Genomic DNA, 12,534 nt, shown 5'->3' on the forward strand with positions numbered 1-12,534 from the left:
AGAGGAAGTAGCGATGTCCTCAAAGGGGTTCAGAACAAAGTAGCGTGGTCTTGGATGAAAGCTTAACCATGGAGAACATTTGAGAATTGTGCCGTGCTTGCGAGATCACAACTGGCATTGTTCTGTGTGGTAGTGAAAATGCTCTGTGTGCCCAAGTGGAGAGCACAGGCAAACCCGTCCGTGGAGAAGCCAGAAATAGGTTGGGGGTGGACACTCTTGATCTTCCTGCCGCCCTAGTGGCAGAGCTTCAACCTGTCATTCTGTTGCTACTAAGGGGAAATGACACCCGACTACCTCCCAACAGCATTTCCTGGACTAACTACCGATTGTAAAAGTGTGCTGAAAATAGCCTTTGTTTTTGTTACGTCTCCAAGTTGTAGCTCATCCTCTATACTAACATTTGCCGTCGGTAAGTGTGGATCATTTTGTCTCCACAGGAACATGCCCTGTGTTATGTTTTTAATATAATGATTATTGCTAGAATTCCTACCAAGAAAGAGGGGGCCTTTGCAGATATTTTTATATGATACTTAGTAGTTTAAGGAGACTGTAAATTTTTGTGTAACTACCTGAGAATTCAAGGACATTGATAAGTAATGTACCTCAAAGTGAACCAATACTTGAAAGAAGATCTTAAAATAGCAAATGAGCAAGTAGAAATGTTTTACACCTGCCTAAAGCAATTTCTGCCCACATTGCTTATCACGGGGAAAAAATCATTTAACTGGTTTTATAAATTACATATATTAGTCTAACCCTCTTAAGATTTTTCTAATAAATGGACAAGAAACAGGGGAGCTGGCAATGACCCACAAATAATTCATGCTACACATACTTCATCATGTTTCTCAAATTCCAGTGATCTAGAAAGCCAGGTATTGATTTTAGGGAAAGCAAAATTTAATTATCCAAGTAAAAACTGAATGATAAAGAGCTACTCTATGCACATAATTGAGAAAGTTTGGTATTGAGTCTCTTCCTTGAAAAAGATTCTTGGGACGCCTGGGTGGCTCAGTCGGTTGAGTGTCTGCCTTCAGCTCAGGTCATGATCCCAGGGTCCTGGGATCCAGCCCCGAATCGGGCTCCCTGCTCAGTGGGGAGCCTGCTTCTCCCTGTCCCTCTGCCCCTTCCCCATGCTTGTGTGTGTGCTCTCTCTCCACCAGGTAAATCAAAATATTGGAAGGAAGGAAGGAAGGAAAAGATTCTCAACTCTTGAAGCATGTAGAGGACAAAAGAACCCAAGGGATTTGTCAGCAGAAAGACAAACCTACCTCCTGAGTCTAGCCCTCTGGTAAAACTTCATAGCACGTGTGCAGTTTTTATTAGGGCTCCTTGGCCTATACAACACCTTTCTGGGAATTAGAAAAGATAGCACTCAGAACATCCCCATGGTAGCAGAGCATGAACCGTTTTAGGCACAAAAGGCCGCTGGTGATGGGACCACCGCCCAGTGAGCAGAGCTCAGGCTGCATCTCAGCCCCACTCACACTTTGTGCCTGCCATCCTTTGTGCAGTGTTCAACCGCACAACCTTCCATAGCCTAGAGACCAGGTTTGCTGTGCTGCCTATCTCTGCAGATTCTATTCACTCTTGGGAAAAAAAAAAAAAGACTTGATTTCATGGAATCATCTCATTGAGAAAGAAGAATAAAACTAGGAGAAGGTGGAATTAATCAGTCTATGCAAAACATCTGTTCTTCCCCTTACAAAAAGGGGAGTCTAGTGGACAGCAGGTGAGTGACCCTCAAACAATAGAATGTCGGTTTGGATGCTAGAATTCCAGTCCCAAAGAGAGAAAATATTTTGCTTCCTTTCTCACTGCCAACTCCTGTCTTTCCAGCTCATTGTTCTAGGACTACAACCCCAACAGTCTTGCCACCCTATTGGGACCTCCAATCTATTGGTCTCATGGCATTTTTATTGTCCTTCGCCCATAAGTCTTCTCTAATCTCCTTACCCTGCTTGAGTTCCAGGAAATCACTATCATCATTCCTTCATATATATCTTCAACTCTTGCCTTTTACATTGCCTCTTCTGATTCAGCAAAACCACAACCCTGGTTAGATTCAACTCTTCCCCTGGGTGTGTGCCCACGCAACTGAACAGTGGCTGGAGAAATACAATGCATAGACAGTTCACTTCGAATTCATAACCACTAACCTCAAGTGGTCTTGCATGCTCAAGTCACAATAAAATTCTCTAGTCCATTCCCTCTCCCACTCTGCTGACTGTGTTGCATCTCTGTCCCCAGGAAATGAAGCTACTGGAAGAGAACCCCCCCACAGGTTACCACTACCTCCTCCACCCACCTAAGCCATCTGTTCCTCCATACGCTACTTTCCCTCGTTACTATTATTGAAGGATACTTTTTTTAAATGTAAAATCATGATTCTCATACAAATATAAAATGAACATGTGCCAACAATTTTACTTAACTCATTAAGTAAGGAAGGAACCAGTTTAAAGAGTTCCTAAAAGACACATACGTGGATAACGAGGCATGCCAAAATCAATGTAATAGATGCAAATTAATTGCTCAATAGTTGTAAAACTAGCGTCTCCAGCACGGGAGGGAAAGCAATTGTGCCCCCATCAGACAAAATCCATTTGTATGTCTATGAAATTATTTGCATTCCTATCAATTGTCTATGAGTTGTGAAACAGCTCAACGACTAGGGTAGAGAACCCACAGATTGTGCTAGGAAGGACACCACTACTATTTTTTGCTCACTTCGAAGTCATTACAATTTTTTCCTGAAACTATAAACAATCTCTCTGGATTTCTTCCCAAAGCTAGGTTCCCTCCTTGAGCACTAGATTCTACCCAAGGAGAATGCTTAACCATTCTTCTCCCCCTAGATCATCACATGTTTGCCCTTTCCTCAACATTTCTAGAAGTGGACAAATACCTTTTTAGAACCTTCTAGCCCCATGTCCGGTCTCAGGACCTTAAATACTGTTTATATGCTGCCAACTCCTGTGTTTATATGTCTGGCCTAAACATCACTGCTGCACTCTAGGCTCACATACCCAGTTGTCTACTTAACATCTCTACTTGATGTATAATCGCTCAAGTTGTGACATGACTAAGAGTTAGTTTCTGATTTTCCATCCCCCCACACCTGATCCACCTACAGTCTTAGTACTTTTTACTTTCTCAAACCAAAAATGATGGCATCTTCTTGACTCTCCTTTCACACTCCACAAACCGATCCGTGGTTCTACCTTCAGAATCCATCCAGAATCCATCCCTGTTACCATAACTCTACTCACTACCATCTTGATCTGAGCTACCATCATTCCTTGCCTAATTTACTGCAACAGACTCCCAATGGGTCTCCCTGCTTGCTCCCTTATTCCTTACAGCTGATTTTCAATACAAGCCAGAGTGATCTTTCAAAAACCTGTATCAGATCATGTCATACTATCTCAAAACCTTGCAACAGCTCCACTTTCCCTCAGATAAAGGCCAAAGTTCCTATGATAACCTCCTAGCCCCCACACGACCTGGCCCCCGGTCACCTCTCTTACTTCATCTCCTACTTGAGCCCTCATCCACTCCTCCCACACAGTGGCCTCCTTGCCCTTCCTTATCCAGGTCCGTCCTGTTCCTCTGGTAGGCCTTTGCACTGGCTGTGCCCTCTGCCTGGAATGCTTTTCCCCTAGACAGCTGCCACATGGCTAACTCCCTCACATCCTTCAAGTCACTGTATTTGTTATCTATCGCTGTGTGATAACGTACTCCAAATTTTAGCAGCTTAAAACAGCAAACATCTGAGAGTTTCTGTGCATCAGGATTTCAGGTGCAACTGAGCTGGGTGCCTCTACCCCAAGGATTCACTGCAGTCAAGGTGGCACCAGGGCTGAGATCTCATCCGTAAGCTCCCCCGAGGCAGGACCCACCTCCCAACTTGCTCACCTTGTTGTTAGCAGGATTCAGTTCCTTGTGAGCTATTGAACAAAGGGCCAGGAGCCTCCCTTGGTTCCCTGCCATGCAGGTCTTGCCCAAGAGCAGCTCATAGCACGGTACCTAGGTCCAATCAGAGCAAGCAAGCCAGGGTGTGCAAGACGGGAGACACCATCTCTTTGTAACCTGATCTTGGAAGTGACATCCCATTGCTCTTGTCATATTCTGTTTGTTGGAAGGCAGTCAGTCACTAGGTCCAGTCCACACTCGAAGGGGATTATACAAAGGCAGGATGATCAGGAGGTGTGGATAAGGGGCCCATCCAAGAGCCTGTTTACCACAGTCACCTTCTCAATGAGGATCACCCCCTTACTTAAAGTTGCAGCCTAGCCCTCTCTCATTTCCATCCCCCTTTGCCCTTATGAGCATTAACAAACACTTACTGTTTTGAGCCACTTCATTTTGAGGTTGTTTGTTCTATAGCAATAGCTAACTGACGCACTCTCTTCTAAAAAAAAACTCTACAACGTGCTTTTTCACTTATGCTTATTACTTTATTGTCTGTCTCTCCTCATTGGAATGTAAAATGTTGTTTTGAGGTTTTTCTGTTTTGTTTTGTTTTGCTTGCAGATGTATCCCCCGCACCAGAAGTGTCTGATACATAATAGACAATCAGTAAATATTCATCTAGAGAATGCTTCTATTGTCACTGTTTTCTGCATAATCATGAATCTCCTGCCTTTACTTTGTTGCAGAATTGCAATAATACCTACCTTATGAACACTGAGCATAGTTTATATTCACATGTGTGAAAAGCAATGATCCAATTATGCATTTATACCACCCAGAAACCAGTAAAAATTATGGTAAAGAGGAAATAAAATGAAGTTAGTCAAAAGAAATGCTTAGGAATCCATAAATTGTTACAATCCCACCCACATATTTTTTATCAAGTTTTATAAAAGAAATTCAGCATTTATGGGAAATTGGAATAAATACATTTATTCTTCAAAATATTATGATTAAACCCTGTTTAGTAGAGAGGAAAGTGATTACTCTTCAACTTGAAGCCTGTATCTTTAAATCTTGTTCCTTCCCCTACACTTTAAAAAAAAAATCAGCAGTTTGAGATTTTTTGCTTCTTGACCTCTAGACCTATTACTCTGTGGCCTGCTATAACTAACTATGACCATGATTTTTTGACATGTTTGTTTGACATGTTTGACATGACATTAAATCTTTGATTTTTTGACATGTTTTTTGACATGTTTGACATGACATTAAATCTTTGAGATTTAAAGAAAAAACAACAAAAACCCATGCCAGAGGAAGTATATAATTCAATAAATTGGAAAGAACTTAATCTGTTCCTCAGTAATACTACTTCCAATTCTGAGCTTCTTTTTTTTTTTTTTTTTAAGATTTTCTTTTTGAGTGATCTCTACACCCAGCATGGGGCTCAAACTTACAACTCTGAGATCAAGAGTCTCATGCACCAACTGAGCCAGCCAGGTGCCCCCAATTCTGTGCTTATGAAATGGTGAGAATAAGTCATTTTCAGTGCAAAATATGGTCCATGCTAATGATTGAAAAGGGTAGATGTTAGTTCAATATTTCACTTCTCATTCCCACCTAATTGTGGTCAAATTGCATTTCCAATTCATCTTTCTCCTTTCCCATCTAAAATTGTCTGTTGGAGTCTCCTTCCATGATTTTGCTTTCAAGACATGGGAGAAAACTTTAGATTTCAGAGTCATCATGCAATTCAGGACTACAGCAATTGGTGAGGGGCAATGAAATAGGAATGGATTCCCTTTCTTCTCTTCTATACTCCAAGGATTACAATTCTGAGAGTAAAATTCGTTAGTGGATGAGTGCCTTCCATGAAATCAAGCCCAGAAACTTGAAGATGGAAGAGACCTCAAAATTCTTGATTTTTCTAAATAATGTATTAATCTATTATAAATTTACCTAAATCCATTTTAAGCCTCTCGTTCATAATCTCAGTAATATCTTTGGTGATCTTGTATCCTCTAAGTTTATCATACAACTTTTGTCTTTTATAAAACTCTCTCATTCTTCAAAAGTTTTCTTAAAAAAAAAAGTTTTCTTTTTCCATTCTAGAATTCCAGAATGTGTAGAACAAATCAGTTTACCCTACCCACACTCGTGATATTATATGCTTTAATGTTTTTCCCTTCTCAGAACAACTTTCCAGATTGTCAAGTTGTTAAATTTTGTTGTTGTTCTTACTGTTGTTTTATACAAGAGGGACTTGAGCTTTTAACTCAGATGAGTTTTACTTGCATTCATTGGACTGCATCTTTATCGGGGTGTCGTGATTTAGATGCAAAAGCACCTGATAACATGAGAATATGTCAGACATGAATAAGCATATGTCATTTTGGGCATGCATGCTAGTAAGCTTTACTTATTAATATGGCATAGACTTATCAAGATGAAAAGGCATTTGGGGATATGGATAGACCTTAAAACTGGTTAGTAGAGGTTCACAAGGGCATGGTTACCTACAGATTTGGAATTGTATTGCCTTCCAATGTCCAGACCTACCTTTCATTTTCATGGCTTGACAAGGTCTGTCTTCATGACCATAAAATCCAAACTCTTTTATAGTAAGTGAAACAAGAAAGACCTCAAGGCAAGTACTTCTGCTACCTGATGGAGCAATAGCACCCTGATTTGCCTAGTAAAGGAGACAGTATTTAATTAAAAGTTATGGGCACAGTTAGAAACCTCACTCCTTCCTTCATGTCCCACTTGCATAAACAGGCCCTCTGAATTATAAGCAAATCATGAAGCCTCTTTAGTTGCTTGTATGACTTCCACAAGTTTCAGGAAACATTGCCTCATGTGTGAGGAAACATTAAAATGCCACTGTATAAATTTATACTTACAATTAAATTCAGATTTACGTAAAACTAATTTGGGGAATTAAATCTGTTGGGATAAACTGTTCTACAAGAATCAACACTCTTGGAGTACCAAAATTTATATTTCACAGTCATTTATTAGAAAGCTATCTTAGTGTTGTCACAGCTTATAAAACATTCTTAACAATTGCATCAACAGAAAGATCTTTTCCAAAATGAAAATGATCTACTTGAGATCTTGCATTTGCCAAGAGTGATTGATGTGCTTTCAGTCATATCTACTGAAAAAGAAACTGCATGAAATGAATTTCTTATCTATGGAAAATGAAAATAAAATGACAGGATAAATCTTGGTGAATTTGCAGACAAGTAAGGCAGAAAAATTTCATAATCAATCAAGAGATCCCATTAATGAACTATTGTTATTTATTGTATTGTAATTACAACATATTATTACATATTATTTTGCAATTTTTTAATTCGTGTACTCGTGTGACATTAATACCTTTAATTAACTGCACTTTTTCCCCTGTTTGTTTTTTTTTAAGAGAAAGAGAGAGAGTGAGTGGGGAGGGTGGGGCAGAGGGAGAGGGAGAGAATCTTAAGCAGGCTCCACACTCAGCATGGAGCCTTATGCGGGGCTCCATCACACGACCCTGAGATCATGACCTGAGCCAAAATCAAGAGTGGAACGCTTAACTGACTAAGCCACCCAGGCTCCCCTTTCCCTGCTTTTTTGAACAAAGGTCCCACATTTTCATTTTGTACTGGGCCCAACAAATTATGTAGCCAGCCCTGACCACAGAAAAAAGCATGACAGGTTTTTGTCATAAGCCATTCCTAAAGACAGTTTGTGGCTATGAATGCTTAAAAAGTATAGAAAAGAGCATGAAATGCAAGAAAATTCATGTTCTTAATGTGTTCCATAAAAAATCTAGCAGCTAGTAGACATTTAATCTATGTTAAGAGTAAAACAATGTAATAGTATGAGCTGGAGTGCAGAATTTTGCATAGGGAAAAATCTGTTTATATTTGATCCAAAACAGATGTCATGAAAGAACAATTTAGGACAATGCCTCCAGTGGGTTGGCATACTCATTAAAATTATGGTTTCTGCCAACTAAAAGAATGAGTTTAGCAAGGATAAACATCCTTTCAAATAAGGGTGAAACTCAGGGGCATTATTAAAAGTAAGCCTGTCTGATTACCCTTCTATCAGCATTCTCTGATTTCTAAGTATGGAAAGCTATTTTTCTAAATATCTGAGAAATAGTCACCACAGTATGGGTCCCCCTTCTATTCTTGGTTTCTTCTGAAATGACTCCGTCCAGTAACTCTGCCTGAGAAACAAAATCACAATAGAGATGACTAACATTTGAGAATGAAACAACAGGGAATAGAACTTACACGAGATAAACCAAATTTGCTTCCCATAAAGCTAAAAAAGATCCACTGAATTATAATTATGATTGTTTTAACTTTTGTACAATGGCTGTTGTATAAAACTAATTTATTGCAGGAATTAAGAAACATAGAAAAGATGCATATTTATACAAAACAATTTTAGTTCTATCTTCTTGCTTTTTAATAATATAATGGATTTCTAAGTGGTATAATGTGTACGTCAGTGCTTTTAAGGGGCCCATTTTAGCCCCATTTCTAATGCTTGTCTTCTTAAACTAAACTGGGAAAAGGTGCATGTGTGCACAGAACTACAGTGAAAGATATCATCATCACTGTTTAAAAATTAGGAAGAACATTGCAATACATATAAGAATCAGAAAATAAACATGCATAATACACACAGATTTGTGAGATATAAATATCTTATAAGATATATCTTATATATACATATATGTATCTTACAAGTCAGTGACAAAATGACTTCGCAACATGCCTCCATTTTCAAGGCTGACTGTATCAAAGTTAACTTTGAAAGACAAAAACAATTGAGGAAGAGCTGTCTGAGGAGTGTGTGGAGAAGAGTGGCCTTCCTCTCTTCGTGGTCCTGGGTGAGTGGCCGAAGATGGTAGACCAAAAAGCTATGGGGCTTTTGTCAGCCCCGGCTCCCTACCTTCCTACTCACCCCTCCCTCCCAGTCTTCTCTAAAGGACTACCTAGCTCCAGAAGCTTGGATTTTATAGTGAGAATAAATTAATGAGTTAGAAAGGGGTCAGAGAGGAAATCATATTGTTTACCATATAGCATCTCATCAACACGGTACACACACACACCCATACATGCATGCACGCACGCACGCACGCATGAGACTAGCTATTTCTTTAGGTATAGTCTCCTAGGAAGGGTGGGACTTTGGCACGTTCACTGCAGGCTTCTTGTTACCACACGTGTGATCCTGGTTAGGTGGAGGGTGTCTGGCTCAGGTACTTTCATACTGTAGGTCTGTAAAGGACCAAGTTTCCTGCTCCAGCGTCTGGAGGAAGGATAACAAACTGGCAGGCTGCAGGCCAAACCCAATGCGCAGACAGGTGTTTTTTTAAAAATTTGAGTTAGTGACTGTAATAGTTAATTTTACATGTCAACTTGGCTAGGCTATGGTGCTTAATTATTTGTTCAAACACTAGTCTAGATGTTGCCGTGAAGATATTTTGTAGATGTGATTAACATCTACAATCATTTTTTATTTTCTTATTTTTTATTTTTTAGATTTTATTTATTTCTTTGAGAGAGAGAGAGCACGATGAGGAGAGGGAGAAGCAGGCTCCCCGCCGAGCAGGGAGCCCGATATGGGACTTGATCCCAGGACCCTGGGATCATGACCTGAGCCAAAGGCAGACGCTTAACCGACTGAGCCACCCAGGCGCCCTAAATATATCTTTTAAGTAATCTCCATACCCAACATGGGGCTCAAACTCGCAACCCAAAGACCAAGAGTCATATGCCCTACCGACTGAGCCAGCCAGGTACCCCAACATCTGTGATCATTGTAAGTGAAGGAGATTTCCCTCAATGATGTAGGTGGGCCTCATCTAATAAACTGAAGGCCTTGAGAGCAAAATCTGAGGTTTCCTGGAGAAGGAATTCTGCCCCAGAACTGTAATATAAAAATATTGTCCAAGTTTCCAGCCTGCTGGCCTGACCAAAGCATTTCAGCCTCACCAGCGCCCCCAATCACCTGAGCCAACTCCTTAAAATTAATTTATTTCTCTGTGTGTGTGTGTACACACACACACATTTGTGATATTTCCCAACTTCCATTGCAATTAACTGTGGCCATGGGGCTAGGTTCTTGCTCAGATGTAAGCAGATGTGCTTTGTGGCAGCTTCCTTAAAAGACACATACCTTCCATCCAGCTTCCTGAAACAGGCTGCTAGAGCTCTAGCAGCCAGACGGGGGCATGAAGATACAGGGACAGCCTAGGAATGATAGAGCAGAAAGCTGGAAGGACTCCAGATCCCTGATCACCATGGAGCTGCTGGATTAGTTTCCAACTGCCTCTCACAAGGGAAAAAAATTAGAAAAAATTCTTATCTAATTTACCCTAGATGCTGTTTTGGATCTTCTGTTATATTTAGTGGTATGTAATCCTAATTCAAAAACCAGGAAATTTCACATAAAAAAAAAATTGGCATCATTTTCCACAGGAACATTCTCAAATTGGTGTAGTCCACAAAGGAAGATATTTCTGATGCTGGTGGAAGTGAGGCATTCCTCCACCCTTGAGATGCCACATTAGTAGCAGGCCTGCAGGCCTGCCTGCAGACAGAGGGACAGGTCTCAGTGGCCACAGACTTTTCATGGCATGGCTTTCAAGCTCTGCTGTCAAGGCAGGGCAGGAGGGAAACAGAGGGTCTTCTATTCCCTGGCTATGACCTATTTCTCATTTTAAAAGCCCTTCATCTAGTCAAATAAATATTCCTCTAGTCCACATGATTTTGACCTAATATCTTACTAATACTCAAATCTTATTTTAGTGAAAGATCATTGCCCCCACCTAATTTCCAACCAGCTCTCCGCCCTGGATAGCATCACCAAACTTCTTGCATTAACTTGACAATGGAGGGAGCTGGGCCTTAGAGGATGTCCCCTAATCTGGGGGAGGGGCTGAGGGGTTAGAAGTTGGAGTCTCAGTCGATGTCAGGTTTAAATGGACCAGGCAATCATTAGGGGAGGAGAAGTGTTCTGGGTTGAAGAGTTGTTGGTGAGTTAAAGACTGATTCTTGTCTTTGGCTGTGAATGAACTCAAGGCCACTAGGATGTAAGCAGAAAGTAGGATAAACTCTGTCTGTCAGAATCAGGCCAAAGACAAAGAAGGTGTAGAAGACCCTTCAGAGCTGCTCAGGCCATTTGGGTGGATGTTTGAGTGTGGAATGAGGCTGACCTTCAAAGATGAAGCTATGACAAGATCAGAAATCTGTATTTTTGAGCCAGAATATGTCTATTTCTAGATTTGTTTTTGTCTTTTCTTTTCATTTTCAAAATTTCATTAAACTAATGCTTCCTTTGTATCAGTGAGTGTTCTTTGGCCAGGCACTATTTTAGACCTTGGGAAATCAGTGAGCAAAACAGGTAGCATTCCTGCCCTGATGGAGCTTACGCTTTGGTTGAGGAATGCAGATAATAAATATAATGAGTAGACAATTAGCAAATCAAGATAAGTTCAGATAGTGATAAATACTATGAAAAAAATGAAAAAGCTTAAAAAAAAAAGAAGAAGAAGGTGAGACAGAGTGACCAGAGGGAGGAGAGGGAGGGAGGGGTCGACCTACTTCAGACTGAAGGAAGTAGGCAGGAAGGTCTCCCCCGAGGAGGTGATATTTACCCTACGTGACCAGAAGATCTGAAGAGAGAGTGATCCAAAAGAGTCACAAGTACTGGACAAAGGTCTTGAGGTGGAAACAGGCTTGGTTGGACATGGCACATGAGGTAGAGAAAGCCAAGGGATGAAGTCACACAGAAGGCAGGGGTTATATGACACAGAATTTTAATTCAGAGAGAGGAACTTTGGACTTTATTCTAAGGGCATTTAGAAGCCATTAAATAATGTTAAGCAGGGGAATGAAATGACTTATTTTCATTTTGAAAGCTCACCTGGCTGCTGGTTAGATTACAGATCGGCAAGAATGGAAGCAGGGAGGCTATTACATTAGAAGTCTCTTTTAAGAGTCCGGGTGAGACATAACACCTACTTGGGCCAAGGTGCTTACTTTGGACAAGGAGCTAGCAGGAGGTGAACAGACTCAGGATCTATTTTAGAGGCAGAGACAACAGAACTTGCTGATGGATTGGATGTGGGGTAGGAGGAAATTAGCGGAACCTAACAAGAGGGTACTGGTTCCATTTACTGAGATGGGAAGATGAGGAAAGGAACAGGGTTTTGGGTAGAAATCAAGAGACCTGTTTTGCTCATGCTTTGTTTGAAATGCCTGTGAAACACCCAGATGGAGAACGCAAGCAGATAGCTCTAGAAGTGAGAGTGAAGCAGGTCGTTGGCAGTCTTCCTGAATTGTCAGCCTGTTTGCGGAAATCTAGGAAAGTCAGAGAATGGGCCTGGAAGGGCATCTCCCTTTCCTCCCGACCAGGGGAGGTCCCCTACAAGGCCCATATCCCTATCATCTGAAGGGTTTGGCGTGCCCATGGGGAGCAGTACGCTTCATTTCAGATAGTGGAAGTGCATCAAAGTGTCGAGGAGGTCAAGCAAGTTGTAAATAGCTATTTGTCATTTATCTACACATTAATTTGCCCAGCATCTTCTCTTTAATTTTGAGTGATCTT

The sequence above is a fragment of the Zalophus californianus genome, chromosome 2 (genome assembly GCF_009762305.2).
Source record: "Zalophus californianus isolate mZalCal1 chromosome 2, mZalCal1.pri.v2, whole genome shotgun sequence".
NCBI lineage: Eukaryota > Metazoa > Chordata > Mammalia > Carnivora > Otariidae > Zalophus > Zalophus californianus.